This window comes from Bos taurus, chromosome 1 (assembly GCF_002263795.3).
Source record: "Bos taurus isolate L1 Dominette 01449 registration number 42190680 breed Hereford chromosome 1, ARS-UCD2.0, whole genome shotgun sequence".
NCBI lineage: Eukaryota > Metazoa > Chordata > Mammalia > Artiodactyla > Bovidae > Bos > Bos taurus.
In genome coordinates this window covers 144835176-144858584 of record NC_037328.1, presented here as the reverse complement: position 1 = coordinate 144858584, position 23409 = coordinate 144835176, and the positions used below count along the sequence as shown (strand labels likewise).

Below are 23409 nucleotides of genomic sequence, written 5' to 3'. Positions count from 1 at the left end.
ATTTTGAAAGAGAAGAATGAAGTTTGAGGACTTATGCTGAACCTGATTTAAAACTTTATAAAGGTTGTAGCCAAGATAGAGTGTTTATATAAAATCCAGATTAGATCCTCATGCAAATGATTTTTGACAAAAATTCCAAGGCAGTTCAGTCGAAAGGAGTCTCTTTTTTAACAAAGAGTGTCTGGACAATTGACTAGCCATATGGGGGGGAAATGAATGTTTATCTATACCCTGCACCATATACAGATATTAAATGAGAATGGATCATAGGTCTAAATGTAAAACCTAAAACTATAAAACTTGTAGAAGAACACACAAGAGAAAATCCTTGTGACTTTGGTTTAGGCAAAATTTTCTTAGGTTCAACACCAATAGGATGATCTATAAAAGAACAAATTGATAAACTAGATTTCATCAAAATTTTAAATTTTTGCTCTTCAAAAGACATTATTAAGAGAATAAAAAGATCAGCCATAAAATGAGACAAAATATTTGCAAACTATATTTCTACTTTAATCCTGAATATGTGAAGAACTCTCAACACTCAATAATAAGAAAACTAATAACCCTTTTTTAGATTTGAACAGATGATTCACCACAGAAGATACACAGTTTGCAAATTAACACTGATATAGTTTGTAAAATTTCCCTGATTCTGGGGAAAGTTGAAGGGAAAAAGAGAAGGGGCCGGCAGAGGATGAGAAGGTTAGATAACATCACCGACTCAACGGACGTGAATTTGAGCAAAGTCTGGGAAACGGTGAAAGACGGCGGAGCCTGGTGTGCTGCAGAGTCAGACACACGTAGAGACTGAACAACACAGCGTATTAACACCAGAAACGCTCAATGTCATCAGCCATCAGGGAAAACAAAACTGCAGCAAGATGCCGCCGTCAACCTATTAGAACGGCTACAAATAAAAAGACCGACCAAATCAAGCACGGACAAGGATGTGGGTCAATTCACATTCTGCTGGTGGGAGTGTAGAATATGACTGCTTTTGAAAAAAACCGAACAGTCTCTTAAAAAGTTAAACACATTCCTCGCGTATGATCTAGCCATTTCACTCCCCAAGAGAAATGAAAACATGTCCACACAAAGACCTGTACGTAATGTCCACAGCAGTTTTATTTGTCATAGCCCAAAACAAGAAGCGATCCACACATGTCCATCAACAGGGGATGAGACACACAGACTCTCGTTTCCGAACAATGGGGTTCTGTTCAGCTTTAAGTAGGAATGAAACTGGTTCACACAGCAACATGGATGAATCTCAAAATATTGATGCCGAGTGACAGAATGATTCCACTTACATAAGGCTGTAGAAAATGCAAACTAATCTACAGTGACAGAAAGCAGATCAGTGGTTTCCTGGAGACGAAGGGCAGTGCAGAGGGTAGGAAGGGGGGACCCCAGAGGCACATGAGGAGTCTGGGGGGCTGGACGGTTCATCAGCTCCACTGTGGTGATGGCTTCACGGGTACACATGTATGTTCAACACTTGTCAAGTTGTGCTTTACATCCGTATAGTTTAATATGTCAGCTTTACCTCCGTAAGGCTGTTTTTAACATTCTGAGTAATGACATCAGTAAAATGGCAGAATGGGGACATCCAAAAAGCCTCTTATCCATAAAAGCAATGAGAACTTTGGCAAAAATGATCGGAATCAACTGTTTCAGACCTCTGGAAATCAACCAAAGACTTGCAATGAGGAATGTTTATTCAAGAAAAACAGCTGAATCTCAGTAAGAACAGCGAGCTCTGTGGCATTTTAACTTGCCCTCCTCCCGTCTGCCTCCCCCACCTCCACAGTAGCCTTGAAAACCTGGCAGCTGGTGGAGGGGGCAGAAAGGAGGTGCTGCCCCCAACCATCAATTCCCAGAAGATCATCACGGTCTGACATGTCCCTGAAGACCACGCTTGCAAGGCCATCTTCATCTGACTTGAGCTGGAGCTCACCCAATGGGAACAGCCATATCCCCAAGGGCATTTGTTTCTTAATCAAAAGCAAGTGGTTAGGATTCTGGGCTTTTACTGCTATGACCTGGGTTCAATCCCTGGTTGGGGAATTGAGATCCCACAAGACGTGCGGCACTGCCAAAAAAGAAAAAAAAAAAAAAAAGAAAACAAACCAGAGGCAGTCATTTAACGTTGTAGCTGCCTAAGCCAGCCCATAAATAGCTGGGGGAAGAAAAAGACAAACAAACAAGCTTAATAGGAGACACTGGGGAGTCAGATGTCCACAGGGAGATTTGGAAAGCTCCCATGTATTCCTGGGAGCCTGGAAGGCCATGAACATGCCCAGCGCTGTGCATTGCTTGATGAAGCCCTGCATTCTCACTTCTGGCCAACCTTCAGGTAGGAAGTGAAGGCTAAGGCAGAGTTGGCAACTGCTGGCTGAGTGTTGAAGGTGCCCCAGCACACACACACAGAGCCCCCCAGCAATGACTGAGACATATTGGTCAGCAGTTTAAGGAGCTCTCTGTCCAGCCATCAGATGACCTCTAAGGTAGCTGAGGAGACATTTCAGTAGCTACACAGGACAAAGAACACAGACTTTACAGATTGACTCAGAAAATCAGAAACAAGAACCACCAAAATACAAATCTGACAACAACAAACCTTGGGGAGGGAAGACAAACTGACTTCCAGGCTTGCCCCATTGCATTATTTTAAACGTCCAGTTAAAAAAAAAACAAAAAACAGAGACACGTAAAGAAACAAGAAAGCATGTCCTATACACAGGGAACAAAGCAACCAATGGACACTGTCCCTGGCGCTGTCCAGACACTAAAGTTATCAAAGATTTCAAGTCAGCTGTTTTAAATATATTCAAAGAACTGAAGGAAACCAAGTAAAAACACTAGAAGAGGGACTTCCCTGGTGATCCAGCGGCTAAGACTCTGAGCTCCCAATGCAAGGGGAACTGGGTTCAATCCCTGGTCGGGGAACTGGATATCACATGCCACAACTGAAGACCCTACACAGCTGAAGATGCCACAGGCCACAGCTGAAGACCCCACACACCACAGCTGAAGACCCCACCTGTCACAGCTGAAGACCCCACACGCCACAGCTGAAGACTCCACCTGCTGCAATGGAGACTGAATATCCCATATGCCTCAACTAGAACCTGGTGAAGCCAAATAAATAAACGCCTGGGAGGGGAACTACAAGCATGAGGACAACGGATCACCAGGTAAGGACTATCGACAAAGAGACATGAAGAGAGCCAGATGGGATTTCCGGAGTCGAAAAGTACAATAACTGAAATAGAAAATTCACTGTGGGTCTCACTGGCAGATTTGAGCAGCAGAAGAAAGAATCAGCAAACTTGAAGATAGGTGAGGAGCAGAACAACAGAGGAAGAAAAGAAAGCAAAAGGAACAGAGCCTCAGAGACCTGAGGGCACCACTAGCACCCAAAACACACATCAAAGGGTCAAGAAAAAGGCAGAAGGAAGGACCAGAGAGAATACTTGAAAAACTAATGACCTACAGCTTCGCAGATTTGATGAAAAACATCAATTTACACACTGTAGAAGCTCAATGAACTCTAGGATAAACTCAAAGGGATCCCCATCTCTGGATACATCATACTTAATGATCTTAAAGGCGGCAGTAGAGAAGTAGGGAGCGTGAGAAAGGCTGAGCGTTAATTTCTCATCAGAAACCATGGAGATCACATTCACAGTGCTGGAAGACAGACGGTCAACCAAGAATTTTATGTACAGTGAAACCACCCCGCAAAGTGAAAGGGAAGCTAAGACACGTAAATGGGGTTAGGACTCGGCACTGTCGCTGCCATGGCCCTCGTTCAGTCCTTGGTCAGCGAACTAAGACCCTGCAAGCCGAGCAGTGGGACAACAGTGAGAACACAAAAGACACACAAACAGAATAACAAGATTCAGTGATAAAAAGAAAGAATACACACATTTGTAAATATTGATGCTTTTGAGCTGTGGTGTTGGAGAAGACTCTTGAGAGTCCCTTGGACTGCAAGGAGATCCACCCAGTCCATTCTGAAGGAGATCAGCCCTGGGATTTCTTTGGAAGGAATGATGCTAAAGCTGAAACTCCAGTACTTTGGCCACCTCATGCAAAGAGTTGGCTCATTGGAAAAGACTCTGATGCTGGGAGGGATTGGGGGCAAGAGGAGAAGGGGACAACAGAGGATGAGATGGCTGGATGGCATCATTGATTCGATGGACTTGAGTCTCAGTGAACTCTGGGAAATGGTGATCCGTGCTGCGATTCATGGGGTCGCAAAGAGTTGGACAGGACTGAGTGACTGAACTGAACTGAACTGAACTGATGATACACACAGTTCTTAATTTTAACAAAATGAATAAAAGTAAATAAAATCTGACAGAACCCATCACTAGCAAGCCTACCCTACAAGAAACACTAAAGAGAGGACTTTGGGTTGAAATGGAAGGGCACTAGATGGTCACTGCAATTGACATTAAAAAGGAAAGAACATTGGGGACTTGCCTGGTGGTCCAGTGGTTAAGACTCTTCACTCCCAATGCAGAAGGCTCGAGTTCAATCCCTGGTCAGCTGGCATGCAGCCTGGCACAGCCAAAAAGAAAGAAAAAAATTAAAGAACATTGGGAAAGGTAAAGATAAAAGATGGAACAAATGTATTTCTCCATTTACAGACTTAAGTCGTTAGAAACAGTTTCTGTATGACCCAGAAATTCCACTTCTAGGTGGAGAAACACGTAAAACCTTGTACAAGAATGTTCACTTCACTATCATTCATAATAGTCAGAAGATGAAAACAACCCCAATGTCCATCAGCGATAAAGGGGTGAACACAGTGTGGTCCATCCATGAAACATTACTTAGCCGTGAAAAGGAACACCACTGACGTGCTACAGTTTTCAGGAGCCTTGAAAGTCTATGCTCAGGAAAGGAAGTCAGGTTCAGAAAATCCCACACTGTCTGAGTCCATTCATAGGAAACATCCAGATAGGGAAACCCATAGACACAAATAGCAGAGCCATGGTGGCGAGGCTGGGTGTGGGGCAGAATGGATGGGATGGCTAGTGAGCACGGTTTGTGTTTGCGTGTGTGCGTGCGTGCTCAGTCACTTCAGTCATGTCTGACTCTTGGCAATCCTATGGACTGCAGTCCACCGGGCTCCTCTGTCCATGGGATTCTTCAGGCAAGAATACTGGAGTGGGTTGCCATTTCCTTCTTCAGGGAATCTTTCCTGACCCAGGGATTGAACCCAGGTCTCCTGTGGGTCCTGCATTGCAGAATAATCCTTTACTGCTGAGCTACCAGGGAAGCCGGGTTTGTGTTTGTGGTCATGGAAAAGTTCTGGAACTAGAGAGGGGACGGTGTCCTTCATACAACAGTATGCACGTGCGAAATGATGCTGAATGACGCTTTTAAAGGATGAATTGCAAGGTATGTGAATTATACCTCAATTTTTTTAAATTCTGAAAGAGAGGATTGTTTTAAAAGATGACAACTATGGCTAAAATGAGCATGAATGCCAATGCATGTCTGCTGTGCTCCAGAGCCAAGGGACAGGCCTGTGCCCACCTTTGGGGAGTATGCGCCCAGGGCCGCCAGGAGCTGGTCTCCTCTGCAGCTCTCAAGGAGCAGTCTAGGCTGCCCTGACCCAGACGCCCTCATGCCGTGGGTGCCCTGGCATCTTGCTGCAACAGCTGCAGCTTCTTCTGGCCTTGGCTGGCCGCCAGCCCTCCCCCATGCCTGTCCCTCGGAGGCCTAATCTGCTCACATCTGCCATTGATTTCTAACTCGAAGTATGTTGTGTTTACAGTGTGGTAAGCTGAGCAGACCGCAGGAGTCAACCTTGGGGTGGGGGAGGCAGTGTGCCGGGTGCGCCTGGCCCTCGGCTACTGTGCCTGTGTCCGCAGAGTCTGACCTGGGTCCCAGGGCCTGGTGTCAGGGTACGAAGAGGCATAGAGGCGGGAGGAGGGAGCCCGGCCAGGCCCCACCGCCAGGCAGAGGCAGCCTTCAGTCTCCTTGAATCTCTCCAGCAGCTGCTTGCTATAGACTCCCACATGTAACGCATCCTCTGACTCTGAAATATTAGGGCCACCTGGCTCCCCTGTGCACCCATCACCCCAGAAGGTATGCAGCTGGGGAGACCTAGAGAATTTTGGTTCTGTGATCCCTGGCCTCCTCTTCAAGGAGGTGCTAAGACAGGCAGAGGTCTGTGCGTCTGTCCACAGCCCTCCCTGGCACACAAACATCAGGACAGATGGACGTGACTCCTGCATTCATTCCTGCAGAGGTGGGAGGGTCATCTCCCACGTACCCGAGCATGCCAGCTCCCCTGCTCAGCTAGCTGAGACCCCACCGGGACATGCCAGTCAGACTGTCAGGCTCAGGGCCAGAGATCGAGGCCTGAGTGCAGAGCAGCGGCTCAAGGTCCTGACTGCCCAGCTCAGCACCTGCCAGGACCACCTGCCCCTGCACGGGCCACTGCTGGTCTCTGAGATGCCTGCAGTAAGCCACCCTGGGCCCCCACCTTTAGGAGCCTCCCCTCATGCCCTTGGCTGGATCCGGGGCTCTTCCTTCTACAGACACTGTGGGGCAGCGGAGGATTTCAGGAGCCGAGGTTTCTGGGCCCAACTGAGCCATGAGCCAGCTGCGTCCCCACAAGTCTTATCCCCTCCAGCCGAGCCACTTGGACAGGATGACCTTAGAGGCAGCTCTGGCTCCTGAGTGCCCCCACCCCAACCCACTCGCTCTGGGCTTCCTGCCACCATATCACCGTGCCTGCACCTGGCAGAGCCATTGGACCGGACATCACAGGTCCCCCAAGCCCCAGAGCTGGTGCCAGCTTCCCCTCTGTAAGAGGCCAACTCAGAAACATGGCCTCTTCTAGGAAGATGAGCAGGGGGCTGGGATGGCGACTCTAGATGTAGAACCCACGGAGCTGGCTGCTTATGCACAAGCCAAGGACAGTGAATGGCGTGCCCAGAGGTTGTGTCCCAGCTCCAAGCTATGGCCACTGGGCCTCTGGTCACATGAATGTCCACGGCTCCGGGTTCCGACTCCTGTGGGGTCAGACTGTCCCAGTGCCAACCGGCAGAGGGCAGTCACACCTGTTCTCCAAGGCGGCAGTCTTACGTTCCCCAGGATGTCACAGAAATGGGCTCCAACAGGAAGTGGGCTCTGGGCTCCGGCTTCCTTCACTTGGAAAAATGCACTGAAGTTTGGTCCATGCCGTGTGAAGGCCAGCGTGGTCCTTCCTGTCCTATGAACGACCCCACCGTAGGCACGTGGTGCCTGCTGGAGGCACCTGAGCTCTTCCCGCATTCTCATCCTTACGGAGAACTTGCCGAGTTCACCTGGGCAAGTGCATTAGCTTGACTGTGAACATGTGCACCAGTGGGGACTAAATACCATCTTAAATCTGGAGAACTGTTGGAAGCCGGTCATCTCAGGGGAGCAGTGCCTGCTGAGGCAGATGGCAGGGGGCTGGGGGGTGGCAGTCCTGGGGCGGGGGCATCAGCCCAGAAGAGGAGCACGCACCACAGAGCCCACCTGGGGACAGCTGGAGGGGACAGGAGACAGGGACAAGGCCACAAGCCACCTTGGCCTGAGTGACAGGTGGGCTGTGCTGAGACTGTACCTGAGCTTTGGGCTCTGCCTTTCCACAAAGAACTCAGAGAAGGAACGCACACGTTCCCAGACCAGGGCCTGAGACGCCTGTTGAGACCCTGCTCACACCACTGCCCGCAGGACTGGTGCCGAGCGAGCGGGCAGAGGGCCCCGTTCTCTCTGCGCCATTGGAGGAAGCAGTTAGGGCCACTTGGAGAGACTTTATTTCTTGGAAAACATCACAGCACAGATCTGCTTGCTCTTGCAGTGTTTGCAAATATCATAGAATAATTGGAAATTACCCTTGCCCGGAAAAAATTTCACACAATCAGCTCTCTCGCCAAGAACTTCTGGAGAAAGAAAGAAACAGGGAAAGTCCAGGCCACGCTCATCTGAAGATCCAGGCCCGTGGCGGAGCTCCGGTTTCATTCTAGTGCAGTTTTAAAAACCCAGGCGCCTCTGGGCCATGGTCCCCTGAGACTGGAGCTGTGTCTGGCCACCTTCCTGATTTCCGAGTGTGTCCTGGGTGGGCTGGATCACCCTGCGTCCCCAGCAGGCCCCAGATCTCACGACAGCCCCCCACCCCCACCACACTCCCTGCCTGGGAGGGTTGCCCAGGGAGTTACTCTAGGGCCAGAGCAGGAGACAGCAGGACACTGCTGACCACACAAGGGCCCTGAACACCTCTGCTTAGAAGTGAGACACTCTCTTCTGGGCCAAAGCAGGCTGATAGCCATGGCAGAGCAGACAGGAAATGCAGCCAGCAAGGAGGGGGCTTGGGTGCCTGTGACAGCCCTAATCGCTCCAAGCTGAGGCCTCTGGGACCCCCTGCTGCCCAAGAGACGTCAGCACAGCCGGGGGTTTGGACTCTGCCCCCCAGGACCAGACAGAGAGAATGGGGCAGGGGGTGCATGCGGAAGAGACAGGGTAGGTGGGGCCTGGGTTCAGAGCAGCTCAACTTGAAAAGGCCAGATTGCCACCTGGAGAACAACAGTCCACAGGGTCAGGGAGCCACAGTGGACCAGGAGGAAGGTGGGGTTTGAGGCTGATTGGTACCTGGAGGGAAGGGGTGGGGTCTCAGAGAGCCTGTGGTCACTCCCCAGAGCCTGTGGTCACTTCCCACATGAAGGACGCTTCTGACCCTGAGCCTTAATGCAGCCGGGACATGGTTGACCCAGGAGGAGCCCACGGGGCCACAGCCAAGCCCAACCTGGACCCCAGCCCCCAGGGTCACCCCTGGCACGTCCTCGCTCCTTCAGGAAAGCCCTCTTATGACGACCTCGCTGGGTGTCCCACGTGGCGAGGACACAGCCAGCATGCAGCTGTGCGTGCACCTGCCGCTCAGGGGCCCACCATGAGCCGGGAAACGTAACTGTGATGAGAAAAAGAGAAAGTATTGCCAAAATTCCAACAAGCTGATGGGAAATTAACTTATCAAAATGCCATTTAGGCACAGCTTTGCAGAAACACAGCTCAGAACTCGCTGGATGGATGCTTCCACTGCCTTTGTTCAAACTCCTCGTGGTCCTTCCCACCGGCGCAGCGCCAAGCCCAGACCCGCCGCGTCCAGGCCCCCGACGGGCCTGAAGGCTGCGGGCAGGAGACAGGGTGGCACCATGCGTCCGGGGGTCCACTGGCCACTGTCCTGGGTCTCACTCCGCTGCCCACACTGTGGAGGCATCTGGAAAGTGAGGTCACCGTGGACGGAGCGACAGGGCTGCTCTTTCTGCCTGTCCTTGACCTCTCACTGTCTCCAGCTTCAGTGCCAAAAGGAGACTGGCCCGGTGCCCCCGGCCCCCCTGGTCAAGGACAGTGGTGCCTGTGGGAGGGCTTCTAATCAACTGTGTTGGCGAGGCCAAGCCTTGAAGCTGGCACTGGCCGGAGTCCCAGAGACCCTCCTGGTTCACCGGCCTGCAAGGCTCCCATCGTAATTCCTCCAGTCCTTAGGGGAAACCCCAGGATGCAAAGACGCAAATCAGAAAGCCACACACAAGTGGGGCTGAAGAGACGGAGTGGAGCTGGCCTCTGCCGGGCAGCTGGGGGCGCAGGTGGCAGGCTGCCTTTTTGTTGTTGTTCAGTTGCTAAGTCGTGTCCACCTCTTTGCAACCCCGTGGCAGGCCATCTACACCCACACAAACTCCCATCCCCTGCCGTGATCACGCTGGAGAAAGTGGCCAGATGCTGTGGCATCCTGACACCCATGTCCAGCACCTGTGGACACTGGTTCAAATCCAACAATCCTGTATTTGCGACGTTTTTAAAGAAAAGAGCATTTGGGGTCACTGAAGTCAAGGGAGCATCGAGGGCATCCTCAGGACCTAAGAAACCCAACGAGAATCCAGTTAGAGAGAGGAGGTGCCTGAATGCCTGGCAGCTGGTCTCTTCCTGGGCAGAAAGGGACCTTGCCCACCCCCACCCCCCACCACCACGTCTGCAGGAGAGGGGCAGGCGAGGCGGGAGGCTGGACTGAGAAGTCCCTTCTCAGATTTTAAACAATAAGAAGAAAGTGAGGAAGAGTTAAGGTGTAGTTTTTTAAAGATCTCTGCCCTATATTTTCCACTGTTGGCTGTTCTAAAGAAGCATTATCAAAATATGTTCATAAGACACTGGCCTCGTGAAATTTTCCCCCAAAATTAAAACACCAATTAGTTTGAGAATCCTGCTGCCACCCCCCTCCCCTGAGGTTCAGAGTTCGCATTGGCCCATTAAAGGCACTGCTAAGGCTGCTGCAGGGCCTGTTTTCAACCTTGCCTAACTCTGCATCCCCCAAACTAATTTGGCCAAAGAATCCACTTTTCACCTAACAGCTGATACTGACCCAGAGCTCCTGACACTGACTTTGAATGAAGTTGCATCAGAATAACAGCACAGAGGGTGAGTCAGACAGGTCCTGGCCTCCTGATGGTGGCTTCCTTCAGAACAGGACTTTGAAACCTCCCTCATATGTGGGCCACATGATGGCTGTTTCTCCACTTCTCTAGGCTCTGGGCTGGATGGTGCCCCTTCTCCCAGCAGAGAAAAGTGAACACCAAGCCTGGAAACACAGAAGAGAGACAGTCAGAGGAGGAAAGTGAAAGTGCTAATCACTCAGTCATGTCCGACTCTATGCAACCCCGTGGACTGTAGCCCACCAGGCTCCTCTGTCCACGGAATTCTCCAGGCAAGAATACTGGAGTGGGTAGCCATTCCCTTCTCCAGAGGATTTTCTCAACCCAGGAATCGAACCCTTGTCTCCTACATTGCGGGTGGATTCTTTACAATCTGAGTCATCAGACTGTAGCCCCCCAAACAGCGTGAAGTGTGGCTACAGGAAGGCAGGGCCAGCAGTGGGCAGACGGACCCAGGTGACAGGACACAGGGCCCTGCCCCATGCTGAGGGGGCCTGTGACACCCGTTCTGAGTGTCCCCGTCCTGAGTGGGTGGGCTCAGCCCTTGTGTGTGTGGTGGGCAGGGCTCGCAGAGCTGCTCAACAGCGGGCGTGGCTCTTCTTACAGATGGGAGGGCTGGGGAGACCAACAAGGTGGGGGTGTGAACCCAGCTCAGGACAGGCCCACAGGCAAGATGCCCCCCAACTGGCCTCTCTTCACCTCAGACACTCAGCCTCTGTGATCCTAAACATTCCAGATGCCCAGACATGCCAGCAGCCAGATGGGCAGGTGGGCAGCCAGTGCACCCCAAACCTGAGGTTGCTAACGCCCCTATCATGGGCTGAGCTGTGCCCCCAAAAGCTGATGGTGAAGCCTCCAACCCTAGGGACTCAGAACAGGGCTGTATTAGGAAATAGGGCCTTTAAAAGGTTAAAGGTTAAAATGATATCATATCACTAGGGGGGCACTCAGGCCAACAGGGATGGTGTCCTCGTAAGAAGAGGTGAGGATACAGACACGCACAGAGGGGTGGCCTGAGTTGCTTGTCTTGCATCATTAAGCCATTTGGGGTTTCTGCAGGCAAGGTGGGGGGCCCAGACCCTGGGCCGAGGTTATTTGGCCCCAGCTCTGGGCCGTGTGGCCCCCACACCCTCACCTGCTCCTCCAGCGATAAAGCAAACGCCTTCTCTGAGATGCACCTGACTGGGTACAAAATAGCTCGAGAGTCACTCTCCCGGTTCTAGCCGTGCCCCCTCCCCCAACCCCGAAACCAGCAGGAAGAGAGGAGGCGGCTGTCACCTCGTCAGGGTCCTTGCTGCAGTGTCAATGAGTATGGAGACCGCAGGTCCTCAGGAACGTGGCAGAGGGCGGCGGGCACTGGGGAGGCTCCAAGGCCGTGTGGTCCAGCCCCTGCAGATGAGGGAAACTGGAGTTGAGGGGGGACATCCCCAAACACTCTTTTGGGGTGAGCTTCCCCCTCTGGAGCCCTCATCTGCCCCTACAGCTTCCCCCAAAGAAGCCAAGCAGCACTTGATGGGGGCCCGCCTCCAGCCAGGACAGCTGGGGTTCTGCTGGACCCCACATCCAGGACCCTCGGGAAGCGGGGCCAGGTCAGCGAGTCCCCACGCCATCACCAGGCAGCTGGCCTGCGCAGGGCAGCTCCGTGGAGAGGGGGCAGGGGAAGGTAGGTGGGGGGAGGCTGAGTCCCCACGGTTGCCACCACCAGCCTCAGAGACACCTCTCACGGCACTGGTCACACCCATGGGAGGCTGGGGCTAGGAGAGCCAGGTGCCAGCCCAGCCAGGTTTCTGGGGCTCATGGCCTTGGCTTCAGATCACCTCTCCATCTGTGGGGGCTGAGGGGGGCAGGGCCCAACCAGCACCCAGAGCTGGCAGCACCCAGAGCACCCGGCCGTTCCAGCAGCCAGGAGAGGCCAGGCCTGATGCCCACCTGGAGCCGGGGCATCTGAGCCTTGGGCACCCCCAGCCCTCTGCAGTGGCCCCTCCTCTGCTGGCCTCGGGGTGGCCGTGGGTCCAGGGCACCAGGAGGGAGGCGCCTGAGGCTGGCAGAGGCCAGCAGACTCAGGGCTGCAGTTCCCTGTGTCCCCGTCCCCAGGCCCCAGGCAGGGGTTGGGGGCCCCTTCAAGTCCTGGGGTACCTCCCACAGCCTCCCTTGCTGAGCCAGGGGCCGTGGCCTGCAGGGGCTTTGTCTGTTTGCGGCCAAACTGCCCCCGTGGCCGCTCGCCCAGGGCTGGCTCCTGACCCCCGTGGCCCTCTTCCTCCCCACACCAGTGTGTCCTCAGGAACCAACGATTCTAGGCAGGAGGCAAGCGCGCAGGGCTGACACCCCAGCTCCTAGCTCAGAGGCGAGATCCAGGTGACAGCATCACCAAGTCCTCAGCTGCCTGCAAAGCTGAAAACCCAGACTAAAAATAAAAGGTGTTTCACCCGGATGCGCCCAGCACCAGGCCTGTGATGATGCCCCCACCACAGAGAGATCCCGAGCTCCTCCAGGTCACACAGGGACGGCGAGGAGAACTCACCCACAACCCATCCAGGTTAGAGGCTGAAAGGCTTGGCCTCCAACCGCCCAGCGGCTCCTGGCCTCCCCGCACCCCCGGGGCCCATAGCCCGGCCTCCCCAGAAACACCACTAGAGCATGCTCTCCCTGACTTGCATGCTGGCCAAGGGGTCTCGCACCCACCGCACTTGAGAATCACCCAGAAGAGGTCTCAGATCTGGATTTCTGTTTCCACCCAGCCCCAGGGAACCCATACCCCAGGCCCAAGGTGGCCTGCACGCAGCTGGGAGCCACGGCCTTGGACAGACTCCAGGGCCCCAAATCTCCTCCTTCACCATGAGTATTGGCCACCAGGCACCACACCATGAGAAGGCCACCGGACACTGCAGCCCCTGCCCCTCCCCTCCCCCAAGGGGAGCCCCCCCAATCCCCGCCCCCCACTGAGCCACCTAGCCCTGGGAGCACAGTGTGCGCAGAGCACTTCACTGTTTACAGACCCTTGCTCACCCCTCCCATCTCTGTCTGGTGGGCAGAGCAGACGGTGCCCCCTGAGCCCACCCACAGGAGCCCTCCACCCCCTGGCTGCTTCAACCTGCCCAGGGCTGTGGCCTCAGCAGATGGCTTAAGCTGAGTGGGGTGGCTTGGGTGCACAATGGGAACAGGTCAAATTCCAAGAAGCAGAGAGGGCTACGTGGGCACAGCCTCCTCTTAACTCTCAGCAGGACTGAGATTTAGAAGGAAATCTGTGGCTTTCTAAAGAATGTTCTACGTGAATCCTGCAGGACTTGGGTCAGGAGCCCCTGCTGCCTAAGGACATTGCCCTCCTCCCTGTGAGGGGGTCAGGGGCGGGGAGGGGAGAGGCCACAGACCTACCTCTGAGGGCAAGGTCCCCTCCCCCACATCACAGCTGGGCTTGGAGGGATGTTGGAAGCGAGGCACCTCCAAGGAGCTTGCCTGGGGAGCGGATGCCTGAGGCCAGCCCTGCAGGGGCAGCTCTGCCCCCGACCAGAGCCCGCAAAGCCCCCACAATGCACATGCGCCAGCCCCACCCAGAAGGCCCCAGGTCACAGAAGCAGCACATGAAGTCTTGGGTCCCTGCTCTTCCTTTCTCCAGCCCAGAGCTGGCCCCGGCCACACTCCACCCCACCCACTCACCCTGCCTGCTCTGGCTGGGGTTGGGCCCCCAGACTCAGGCTGCAGGCTGCCGTGCTCAGGGCCTTTGCACATGCAGAGGAGCTTCCCACAAGCCGGCTGGTGAGCTCAGGCCCCAGCGGCTCCAGCTGTCCTGGCTGTGGCCCCCAGCAGCTTCTTGTTTTCCTTCCTCTCCAGGGAGACAGGCTGTTCCTGCTGCTTCCAGAAAGTGTGTTTGTTATTTGTTCCTGGAAACACCATCTGATTAAACAGGCTCTGTCTGGACCTGCCAGTCAAAGGCAGCAGCTCACGTGGGCCCCTTGAGGCAGATGGCGGGGCCACTCAGTCCTCCAGGTTGGGAGCGGCTCTAAACAGGAAATGGCAGAGCTAGGGGGACCCTCCCTTAGAGCATGGCTCCCCCGGCATCAACTGCTGCAGAATCCCCCTCTGCAGGTCATCAACCCTCAAGCAAACAGACACCAGGACCCAGGAGCTCAAGAGCAAGCACACACAAACATGTGTACACACACATGTGCAAGGGGCACGTGTGAGCCTGCACGCATGTGAATGCACTGTGTACGCATATTTGGACACACACATACGAGTATACATATACACTCATGCACACACTCAGAGGCCCCAGTCTCAGCAGCAGGGCGCAGTTGTAGGAATATCAACTTAACACCTAATAAACAATTGAGCAGAAATGTAAATCATTAATAAAGTCTCCTAAACAAAAGTCAAGTGGGAATTCTGTTTATAGCATGCAGGAATGCAGAATCACTGACTAAACACCCAGCCTCTTGTGCTTGACAGCCGCCCCCAGTCACCCCTCTTCCCCTCCCCAGATGTCCTGAGCCATCCCACCTATAGCCCGCAGCCCTGGGGACACAGGCAGAGACCTGGCCCTGTGCTTGAACAGATGGGGACCCTCAGGGAGGGCCCAGGTTTCCCCTGGGTCAGTCACTGGCTGGCCAAGACTCCCTCCAGAGTCTCAGAATCTCCAGGACTCATCTAAGGGCGGAAAAAGATCATCCCAGCCCCAGGGTTCCCTGGCGGCATCACCATGGGCAGAGTCCAGTGCTCATGACCACATGGCACCTCACACCTCTTCGTAGTACATGGCCAGCAGGGGCTGCGTGGTTCACTCCACTGCACCTGGAGTTCCGTCATCCCCATGGTGTTCCGTGGTGCCTGACTTGGGTTTTGTAGCCTGAATGGTAGCTTGACATGCCCACTGGGGATGGGGCATGTATGGGGATGGGATAGGTGTGGGGAGGGGGCAGGTGTGGGGAGGGGCAGGTGTAAGGATGGGACAGGTATGGGGGGGACAGGTGTAGGGAGGGGGCAGGTGCAGGGGATGGGGCATGGTATGGGGATGGGACAGGTGTGGGGGGGCAGGTGTGGGGATGGGACAGGTACAGGGGAGGGGGCAGGTCTGGGGAGGGGGGGTGTGGGGAGGGGGTAGGTGCAGGGGAGGGGGCAGCCGTGGGGCTGGGATATGTGTGGGGAGGGGGCAGGTGTGGGGAGGGGGTAGGTGTGGGGATGGGACAGGTACAGGGGAGGGGGCAGGTGTGGGGAGGGGGTAGGTGCAGGGGAGGGGGCAGCTGTGGGGCTGGGATATGTGTGGGGAGGGGGCAGGTGTGGGGAGGGGGCAGGTGTGGGGAGGGGGTAGGTGCAGGGGAGGGGGCAGGTGTAGGGAAGGGGCAGATGCAGGGGATGGGGCATGGTATGGGGATGGGACAGGTGTGGGGAGGGGGCAGGCATGGGGCTGGGATATGTGTGGGGAGGGGGCAGGCATGGGGAGGGGATATGCGTGGGGAGGGGGCAGGTGTGGGGAGGGGGCAGGCCTGGGGCTGGGATATGTGTGGGGAGGGGGCAGGCATGGGGAGGGGGCAGGCGTGGGGCTGGGATATGTGTGGGGAGGGGGCAGGTGCAGGTGAGGGGGCAGGTGTGGGGAGAGGGTAGGTGCAGGGGAGGGGGCAGGTGTGGGGAGGGGGTAGGTGCAGGAGAGGGGGCAGGTGTAGGGAGGGGGCAGATGCAGGGGATGGGGCATGGTATGGGGATGGGACAGGTGTGGGGAGGGGCAGGTGTGGGGAGGGGGCATGTCTGGGGAGGGGGCAGGTGTGGGGAGGGGGCAGGTGTGGGTACTAGGACAGGCGTGGGGCTTGGGCAGGTGTGGGAGTCAGGAGAGGAGGAGGGGAGGGATGCACAGAGCCTGCCTGGGTTCTGGAGCCTCTGGGCAGGGCTGGGATCCAGGGAAACCCCTTGGTCCCAGGAGAGGCATCGGGAAGGGCAGTTGGGGGTGGGGGAGGGTGACGAGTGAGGCCAGGATGAAGTCCCAGGAGACATTGGCAAGCAAGGGGCCTAGGGCCATGAGTGAGGACACCCTGAACGGCCAGGCCCCAGGGTGGGCTTGGGGAGAGGAAGGAGGAGACGGGGGTGGGCCTGGCCAGGGGTCGAGGGGCTTGCGCCGGACAGGAGCCGGGTATGCATGGACACACTGGCTGGGGCCTGGCTGGGCTGGGGAGCTCGGGGCTGCAAGGCAGCCAGCTCCAGGGAAGGTCAAGGTCGGCCTCCGCCTCGGGGGGCCGAGGGTTGGCTGTGGTGGGACAGGGCTGGGGCAGCCTGCTGGGCTCTGGCTGCTGAAGCCACCCCTCACTCAGGTGTCCAGGACTCTGGGGTATGAGCTATCTGTCCCCACCTCACAAATTGCCCCAAAAGCAGCAGCTTCACACAGCCGCTCGCCTGGTCTCCATGGTTTCTGGCTGCTCCGCCTGAAGGTTGGAGGCCAGAGGGTCCGTTTCCAGGACACGAGTTGGCCGAAGCCTCACGGTGCACCTGCCCACAGCTGCCTGTCTCCTCCCGTTGTGTGGGGGCTGCACGGCCTCCCAGAGCCCGGTGTGGACAGGGTCGCGTGACTGTCTGTCCCGAGGCCACAGCGCCGTGGGGGCCATGCCAGCAGGCTCTCGTGAGCTGGGGACCCGGGCCTCAGGCTCCCCTCAGTGGAAGAGGGGCCCGACCTCCCTGAGCCTCGGCGTCCTTGTGTGTGACCCAGGACAACGGTGGCATTTACATCAAGGGGCCAGAAGGAATCCAGGAAGACGGCACACGACGACCTTCGGTCCAGAGCTGGGGATGGGGAACACCTGATGCCTCCTGTGTTAACTCCCATGGGCCGCAGTTCCAGAGGTGAGCCACGGAGGATGCCTGGCCACATTTCACCCCTTTGAGGCCACTGTCTGTGAGGGCCCTGTAGGGGCGCCTGGAACTGGGAGCCCCAGAGTCTTGACCGGCAGCAGAAACACTCCAGGGCTCGGAGTGTGACCACCCCTGGGCTGAGGTCACACTCACATTTTTCAGGATGCACATAGTGCAAATAAAACCAAAATATTATTACAAGGCTAAGTCCTGTTTTACAGCTGCCTTTAATATATGACAGTCTTGTTCAGCTTCATACAAACAACTTTCGCTTTGCTCCGAGCAGCTGTGTGTCTCTGCTCGCGGCCCCGGAGCCGGGCCGACGCCAAGAGGCAGAGGGAGAGGAGCCACAGCAGGGACGAGGGTCCCCAGCCAAGGGCCCGCCCCCGATGCTCCCCTCAAGGGCTCCAGAGAGACCCCTGCTTCCTCCAGGGGGCTCAGCCAGCCGAGCTTGGTTCTGGGGCGCAGGTGGGGGAACAGTGCCTGGTTTCCTTCAGGACAGGGGCCCTGTGTTGGGGGCCTGACATGTGGCCGTGGACTCCCAAGGCACCTGGACACCTGACATCTGTAGACAGCTGTCCCGGCCAGGATGGGCAGGGCGGCTGGGACTCACCCTGGTGCGGTGCCTTTGGGCACTAGCCGTGGGCTCAGGCCCCCAGTTCGGCTGGCCCTGGATGAGGTGCCGTGGTCTTTCCCGGCCCTCGTGGCTCTTCAGGCCTCCAGACGCCTGGCCATCAGAGCCCTGGCTCTCTTCCCAAACCACTGCGTGATTACTCGGCCATGGGAAACAACCAATCCCTGGGCGGCCAGTGACCCCTGCTCTGTCCTGGGGGCCCAGCTCCCTGTGCCGCAGTCGAATCTTTCTCCTTGTTGGAAACGGCAGGATGAGCCAAGAACCAAAGCCCCCACCAGTGCCTGGAAAGCACAGCAAGGAAGGAGCTCCTGGCAGCATAGAGGTCCTGGGGGAGCGAGTGGGGGGTGCCCCTCCCCTGACGGCCGCCCAGGGGAGACACCCGACTCACCAGAGGCAGCTCCCCGGGGACGTTCAAGGTCTCAGGCGTACCAATTCTATGGTTTTTCTACTTGCCAAACCAGCCACTTTCCCCTTTTTTCACATATTTCTGCTGCTTCCTTGGGCTTCGGGCTGTCTTATTTTTCTTCCCTCCAGTCTGGAATTGAAAGCTTAGTTCATGTATTTTTTATTCTCTCTTGTGTATAATGAAAACACTTACAGTGATAAGTTCTCCTCCGAGTGCATTTCTGGCTGCCTTCTGAAGCTTCCCTGGGGAGTGTCCTCTGCGCTGCTCTTTTCCAGGCCTCCGTCATGCCCCATGGCTCCCCCTGGGGCTCAAGGCTCTCTGAACATCTGTTCTTTTTGCATGCTCTCTGAGTGTGGCTCTAGGGCTTCCCAGGTGTCTCAGCGGTAAAGAAGCTGCCTGCAATGCAGGAGACACGTGTTCGATCTCTGGGTCCAGAAGAGCCCCTTGAGAAGGAAATGGTTACCCACTCTTCTTGCCTGGAGAATTCCATGGACAGAGGAGCCTGGCAGGCTACAGTCCAGGGAATCACAAAGAGTTGGACACAACTTAGCACACACACGTGAGCTGAGTGCGACTCAGGTTGATTTTGGCTCCACCGTGCGTGTTGGAGAACTCAGAGCTCACGGAATCTCTTCTACAGGCCTGGTGTACGTTTCCCACACCCCAGGTGCTGCCTCTAACAGGGACAGACAGGAGCAGCCAGACTTTCAGCATGAAAGTACCCAAGGGAGCCTCTGTTTCCTGGAAGCACGTCTGATCTGCTGTTTCTTTCTTGCAGAAAATTCTTATTTCCCAATATTCCTGGCAGCCCTGCTGGTGGTGCCCTGCCCTGGCCTCAGCGACGACCTGTGTCTTCTCCTAGGTCTCCCCGGTGGGAACCAGGAGGAGGCGTATCTGTCACACGACGCTAGGTTCTGCTGCTGTGACAAACACTCCCAAGGTCGCAGCCTCACAGTCAGGCTGGACCCTGGCTGGCACAGCAAGGCCACTGTGAACCAGCCACCCTCATACAGGACTAAGCTGGGGGACAGGCCACCATCTGCAGCGCTGGGGGTGACCACACAGCTCAGTGCGTGGCATGCAGGGTCGCCCCGACTCTGGAAGCTGCCCCCACAGTGCTGTGTGTTACATGCTGTCATGTCCAGATCAAGTCTGGGGCTGTCCCAACCCCAGGGAGCAGAGGACAAAGGCCCACCTTGAGCCAGGGGAGGAGGGGGCTCAGTGCACAGCCTCAGGACGGACCATAGGGGCTCTCTACCACAGAGACAAGGACAGAAGGGGCGGGTGCCCTACCTGCACCCCAGTCACGAGGAGCTGCTTCTAGGCCACCCACAGAGGCGAGCTTTGAGGTTCCATCGTGCTGGGAGTGTTGGTGATTGGCTAGTCATGTCTGTCCTGATGTGGCCAGGGCACTGGTGCCCACTGTTCACTGGACTTGGAAAATTCCTTGCGAAACAGGTTTTGTCACATGATGACAAGGGACACCAGCAGGCTCCAGAGGCCAAGCAGGAGGGGAGGGCCCTGGTTAGGGACCTTGTGGGACCCCAGAGCAGGTGGCGGTCCCAACATAGCCATCTGCTCCTTCTGAGATGTTGGGACCGGGACATCAGCCAGACAACAGGACATCCAAGGGGCGGGCCAGGGTGGCTGTGCAGGATCCACCCCAGGGGGAGTTCAGGGTGGGGGCCAGACCAGGACAAAGCCCTGCCTGGGATTCCAGGGGAGCCTGAAGCAGAAGGGGCTGAGGCCCAGCCCCTCCCTCTGTAGGGAGCAGGGCGAGGTCCAGCCTCGGGGTCAGGGTGGGACAGGGGCTAGAGGAAACGCCCCCTCCCCAGTCCACCAAGAGGAAGCTTGTGGACACTGTGGAAAGCTTCCTGGGGACCCACAAGAAAGTCTCGTGGTTCAAAAGCAGTGCCCCACCTCTCGGCTTCGGGAAGGAGCCAGGGAAGGGTGCAGGTCACGTGTGAACAGAGCAGACAAGCTGTGACCCCAGGAATGCAAAGCCGTGTGGCGCGTGGAAAACTGATCGCGCCATCCACCCCCCAGCGGGAAAAGTAATAACAAAAACACATGACTCTGAGCAGGAGCCAAGAAGGAATTCAGTAAAACTCAGCATCTCCGGGAGAAGTGCTCGAGAGAGGAACAGGGGGCTTCCTTCCTATTCGGAGCGGAGCGAGGGCAAGAGCAAACACCTACCTTGTGCCTGCAGCGTCTGCTTCTAAACTGAAGTGTCAGCCCCTGTAGTTACAACACAGGTGCGGCTTTTAAACACGTCCTCCACCAGAACAGGAGCAAGCCCACCCACCCTGATTGCAGTCCAGACCCTTACAATGTAACTGAATGTTAACATGTTGTTACAACATTAAATATGTAAGAAGCAACTCCTAAGCCTCGGATGAGGCAGGCGAAGCTGGCTGTGTCCGGTCAACACAGTCAGAGCGAGTACGTATCCTGGTGACTTCAGAACTCGGTGAAGTGACTCCAACAGGACACACACGAGACCCTGGGATGGGACCCCAGGGATGCTTGATGACACTCAGACGTGTAGCCTCAGGCAGGAAGAGCTAACAGTGGACGGGAATCCACTGGGTCAAGTCTGTAAGCTTCTCCTGGAAGAGCCTGGGACCCAGGGCAGGGGGGCCCCAAAGAGGACAGCAGGTCAGCCTGACCTGACTCTGGGAAAGGAGCCCTGGGGTCCACCCAGGGGACAGGAGGAGGGCAGCCAGGGAGGGAAGGAGGGTGGGTCTGCCCAAGGGGCTACAGGCAGGCTCCACGAAGGAGGTGGCCTGGCAGGGGCTCAGGAGACCAGCCCAGCAGGCAGACTCTCCTGTGGCCAGGCAGGAAACCCAGGGGCACTGTCACAGTGACCAGGCCCCAGAGGGCCTGTGTGTGAGCAGAGCCCTGGGCCACAGGTCGAGTGGACGGGGCCTTCGGGAAGACAGCTGGGCCACCTGAGTGGGGCTGGGGCAAGGACAGGGCCATGCCCAGCTCCTCCCCAGGATATGGCCTAGCCATAGCTGACGTCTCTGCAGGCCCAGAGCAGTGTCCCAGACCTGCCTGGTGTCCAAATCTCAACTCACCCCCCACACAGAGGTGCAAGAGCCTTGCTCTCCATAGCAGAGACTGTCCCTGCCTGCCCAGCTCCCCTGGAGTCTAGGGAGGGCACATAACCCAGTCCTGGCCAGTGAGCTGAGAAGGGACATCCCTGGGTGGGACTCTGAGGAGACCTTAAAATGGGAGTAGAGCAGGTTTCCCCATTCCTCTTGCTGTTTGCCCTCTGCCTCTCCCCCTTTCCTGCCTGGAGTGTGACGTGATGGCTGGGGCACTGGCAGCTTCATTAGCACCAGGATGAGTAGAGGACAGTGGCACCTGGGCTGCTGATGACACCCTGAAGACTTGGACTGCCTGCTTCCAGACCCTCATCATACGAGGGGCAACCCTTCCCATTTTAAACATCATCAGCCACAGTTCTTTGTTACTAGCAGTCTGTAGTAGGGACTAGCAGATGACCAAGGCACCCCTCATCCTGGGCCTCAGCAGGACAGTGTCCCCAGCCTGCTCTGTGGTAATCCCAGGTCCAGGACAAACCCACCCTTGCATACTGGCCACCCAGCCCAGTGCCTCCAGAACCCCATCTGTGCACAGTCAGGAAGGCCCCATCCATGCAGACGCACAGCCAGGAGGGGCCTGCCCGGGGCCTCTGCCGCTGTCTGCTCTGGGGTGTGAGTTCCGCAAGCACAGAGCTGGTACTCCCCTCACTCACACTTGCTGCTGCCCCGCTGCCTCTTCCTCCAGCCCCAGACTAGGCTGACAGGACAGCTGGGCCTGCCCCACCAGACAGAGGTCCCTGTAGGGAGGGGTCTCTTCACCTGGTGGGGTGGCTCGGCTGGCCACAGATTAGGCCTGCAAGGGTTGGCCAAATGAGACGGAGCTGGAGGTGCGCCCTGCTGATGATGCGACGAGCATGAGGGTGCATCAGCTCTGGGAAGGGGGGGTACTGGGTCATCCAGGCCAGGTCCTCAGGCCCGGGCAGCTGTAGGAGGCCGGCCCACTCGTTCCCTGTAGGAGCTCTGCAGCTGGAGGGCTGACTTGGGCCTGGCACTCTAATTAAACATCATTATGTAATTACTCTGCTCCCAGCCCAGGAGACGCTGAGGTGGGAGTAATTACCGCTGAGCTAGAAACCAGACCCAAGGCAGAAGGGCGCTGGGGGGCAAAGGGGCTGCTCCCCCGGGGTACACCGAGCCTCGTGTTGTGGCACACCTGGTGTTGGCCTAAACTGAGGGTGAGGTCAAGGGTAAGTGGGGTCATGGGTGGCCAGCACCAGCTGGAAAGAGGCCCCTGTCTCCAGGCTCAGTTTCCCTCTGGAGGGAAGGGACCAGAGGAACAGGAGGGACGAGGCTCAGGCCCAGCAGGAGGCCCACGGTCTGGAAGCCTCTGTGGCACCAGAGGAAACACTTGGATTCAGAGATACAAATAATCACAGACTTTCTCCCCAGAATCTAAAAATAAAGATTTCTTAACCTTAAGGAAGACTTTAGAAACATGATCCAACATCAGGAGTACGCCTGTAGCGACACTTTAACCTGTCACTTGAGCCTCTTTAGAGAGATAAGACAGGACAGGGCGGCAGCCGCTGTGAAAGCCCTCCAACCCCTCACCACCCCCCACCACCCCTGCCCCCGGAGCTCCTGACCCTGGGAACCCTGAAAGCCTCTCAGCACCATGACCTCAGCCAGGCTGAGTCACCGGCGTTATCACTGAGCAAGGAGCGTTCAAGCAGCGGCACATCTGGAGTCGTGCAAACCTGGCTGAAGGCGGCTCGGGACCTCAGTCATCCCGGGAGCCTTGTCTGTGCACCGTCCCCTCCCTGACGGGCCCCACCTAGTGGATGCCCACCCAGGACACCGAATCTGAGATGCCCAATGCCGGGCACAAACAGGGCCGGCTTGCTGTAGGCTGGGAGACACCAGAACCGATGCGGGACACAGAAGCTTCCCTGGTGGCTCAGCTGGTAAAGAATGCCTGCAATGCGGGAGACCTGGGCTCGATCCCTGGTT

At 56.4% G+C, this 23409-nt stretch overlaps 1 long non-coding RNA gene across 2 annotated transcripts; it reads right to left on the bottom strand.

Annotated features, from left to right (window-relative positions):
- Positions 1-2105: 2105 nt before the first annotated feature.
- LOC101906512 (uncharacterized) lies at positions 2106-14352 on the bottom strand. 2 transcript variants are annotated; one of them, XR_001501500.3, is made up of 4 exons: positions 14133-14352; positions 11757-11867; positions 10409-10624; positions 2106-4572 (listed from the first exon to the last, which is right to left on the bottom strand). It is a non-coding gene; the product is annotated as an uncharacterized lncRNA (long non-coding RNA). The 2 variants fall into 2 exon arrangements; XR_804582.4 differs by lacking the exon at positions 2106-4572 and adding an exon at positions 7797-9908.
- Positions 14353-23409: the final 9057 nt, after the last annotated feature.